Source organism: Dermacentor silvarum, unplaced genomic scaffold, assembly GCF_013339745.2.
Source record: "Dermacentor silvarum isolate Dsil-2018 unplaced genomic scaffold, BIME_Dsil_1.4 Seq688, whole genome shotgun sequence".
Taxonomy (NCBI): Eukaryota; Metazoa; Arthropoda; class Arachnida; order Ixodida; family Ixodidae; genus Dermacentor; species Dermacentor silvarum.
In genome coordinates, this window is record NW_023606631.1 from 50,808 (window position 1) to 54,361 (window position 3,554).

The window sequence follows — 3,554 nt, forward strand, 5'->3', positions numbered from 1 at the left end:
AAAGCTGTCAGTCAACAGTGACCAGTCGCGGTGGCGCGTCACCGGGTGCATATCGATACTCAGAAGGAGGTCGCCGGTTTGACTCCAGGCCACATTAGTCGCATTCGTTTGGGGGGCGGAGTGCAAAAATGCCGTTCTAAAAAGCACAACCACGTGAGAAAGTTGGTCGAGGCGCTATTTAAGTTTGTAAGTTTTAACAACTTATTATTAGAGATAAACTAATAGTACCGCGTCCTTCGCCGCCTCCTTATTTTTTTCATGCCTTTCTTTAACTATCAGCTATTCTCTCCATATTTATTTTCTTCCCTTACCACACTACCAGCAACGCAAGGAAGCAAAGCAGAAGTGTCTCTTCAGATTAACCTCCTCCTTGCGTTTCACATTTCTCTCTCTCTTTCTACATGTGGCAGAAATTTACGCACTTCGCCTGAAACGTCACATTAACTTTCTAAAAGCGCGTGAAGGACACAAAATGCAAGCAATGCCGGTGCAATTTGCCTAAATCTACCCGGAACGGAAGGAAGGAAAAACAGGGAGCTCAGCCAGTTCTCAGATCGGCTGGCTACCCTGTGCTGTGGAAAAGGAGTAAGGAAATTAGAAGATAATAGAAAAGAGGTGTTATAAAAAAAGAAATAAAGAAGAGCAAGATACAAAATGAAAAAAGTCGCAGGCCTGCGTGGCACACACAGCACAGTCACAGCGTAAGCTGGTAGAGCGGCTCAAGAGTAGCTCCAATTCCGGCACCACGCACAACAGGGTCTTCGCGGCAAAGTCTGTTCGCCTCGTTTTGACGAGAACGACCTGAACTGTCCCCCCGGCGTCGACGGCGAGCTGCGGCTTGTAATGCTATCTGCACAGCAGTCTGCTGAGCCCGATATGATGCCTGGTTGTACCCGCGCACGTAGCTCTATGATTCGCATGTTCAACAGCGATTCGTACCTTGCGAGGAGACGCCATAATGTGTACCGAAGAGGTATCCAGAATACTAGGTACATTTACATGCAGCATGCAACTGCTATATACAACTCACTTGTCGGGCACGATGCGTTTGCAGGCGCCTTAACTAGATGGCGCCACCATACTGGCGGAGGTTCGGGATTGCATTGATAGTGCGCCTCGCCTGAACCGCATCTCGTCGTCTGCGCCTGCGCGCCTGCCTAGGGAGCGTTTATAGGGCATTTTTGCGCAGCCTCATTGCAAGCGCTTGCGTGGCTCAGTGGTAAAGTATCCGACTCCCGCGCAGTGGGCCTGGGTTCGATCTGCGCGGGGACTGGGTACTTTTTTTCGCATTTTCGGCGATAGCGGTTACGGTCACCGGCATCGGCGGCGGCGGCGGACGCCACCGGGAACCGTAATGACTATTGGAATGAGCCCATAACAGCTTACGCTGTAAAAAGGAAAGGAGAATACGGCACAGCTTAAAGACAGTCTCTAAGACCCGTTCTCTGCAAGAGCGCAACAACGCTTTCAAAGCCTTCTGTGCTGAGGACGGTTTCGGCCAGTGTCCCAGGACCCTTTCCTCCGACAAAGGGAGTTTATCTAAAAGTCTATCTAACATTCTTGAAAGTTCTTGCCTGGGCGCACTGAAGTGGGGACACTCACAAAGAAGGTGGACGATTGTTTCTTCGGCAGCTACAGTCGTCACATCTAAGCTGTTGGCCATTCCGATCTGAAATGAGTAAGCATTCGTGAAGGCCATGCCAAGCCACAAGCGGCAGAGAAGCGTCTCTACCCGGAACGGAGTTCCTTAAGTTTCTCTCTGTGTGTGGGCGGCTGCTAGGGCAAAATACGGCGGGCGCTGCATCGCACGCTACCATGAACCTATGAAGGTCAAACTGAAAATTGTGTTAATGACTTGGCATGAAAGTATTGCACGGTCAATGAGAAGTAATGGCTTTATGCGCGCTCACCAGCGTGCTGCATTACTTGAAAATGTGAGCCACGCGGCTCATTGAGATAAAGGGCCTGTGTAGAGATAATACCACATTAGCGAGGGAGATGTTGGAGGCCTTTCATATTAAGAAGAAAGGCGTGGATTGTATTATTGACACGTCTGTTTATATATTCTGCAATGAACGGCAGTTGTTTGACACATTGCACATATTGCCACGATGAGTATACTTGGGTGATGAATGCATGCACATGTGTTGTTTACATTTCAGACTTTTGCCTGCAAATAAACCAGTTGAACTTAGCTCCTGCCCCGACTTGTATGTACGTTGTATACGAGTACTTTATTAGGTTAATATGTATCAAGTCATCATTTGTAAAGCTTTTAGAAGCATATTCCCTATTTTCCTTGTGATAACGTAACGAGTTTGGCGCTCACATTGGCGTCGATTTCACGTGCGCTTGCAAAACATAAAGCCCGATCGAGCCAGCCAGGTTTCAGCTGAATCGATCGACGATGCATTGCTTTCTCTACAAGGCTATATCCTCTTAAGAACCCTTGTACAATACATTGTACATGGCCTTCAACATTTTTTTTTCGAAATTCGCTCGGAAGTGATAACGCAAGATGTTCATTCTGCATGGATATGAAGTATAGTGCATGTGTAACTGTAAGGAAGGGGTTTACTCTTTTTCTTGTCATCCGATTTTGAGGAATTTGACATTCAATTGATTTAGACTTCTCTGTCGTCCCTGACGGCAGAAAGCAACCATGAGGTGTGTTTCGAAATCACTGAGATTGTGTGAAAATAACGGACGCGGCAGCCACATGGCAATGTACTACACGTAGTTCCATCTGCGTTTAAGCAATGAGATGCTGTTTTTACCATAGCAAACATGAGGAGATGATGGAATCTAAACTTTGCCAGCTTCTGGCACCTATAACCATGGTACATAAATTTAAACTAATTGTTTTTCAAGCTTCATAAAATAACAGTAGACAATAAAAACCACATTGAAGAGCAATTATATACCATAGTTGTGTTCGGGTCTCAGGAGGATATACCAGGATGCAAACAGCTAGGCGCCTATTGTTTACGTGCGTTCGAGACAAGCGTCGACACATTGCAACTGATAGTTCGGGATTCTGCAAGTGAAATGAACTTACCGGCTTTGGTATGCAGGCTATTTGAGATGACCCTTTTTTCACGAAGGCGTTCACTTCCGCTAGGGGGTCTTCGATCACGATCAAAGCAAAGGAGTTGTAGACGCAAGGCTTCCAAGCGTCAGGCGAACAGTTGTATAAGCTCTGTGAGCCTTCGTGAGCAGGGGCTGCACATGTTTTCTTCATCGTCGCGAAGTTGTTTGACTTGCCGGTCTCTGCTGTTTAAACACTACCTTTCTTGTGTTGGGTACCCCGCGTACTCCACCCACTGACGCTTCAGCTTGTTTCATTGTTTGTTCCACGCTTCATTGTTTCATCATCAGTAGTACACAAATATGGGAGGTTGCTGCCCATGTGCCGTCGTCTCCAACGGACGAAAGAGCTGAAGTGGCACGGTGCCTGGTCACGCAGTATCGAATGGGTCATTCGCAAATGCCGGTAACTCTCAGCAAAAGTCTAGAGAGCAGCTGTAAAGTTCACAATAATCACTTTAGTGCAA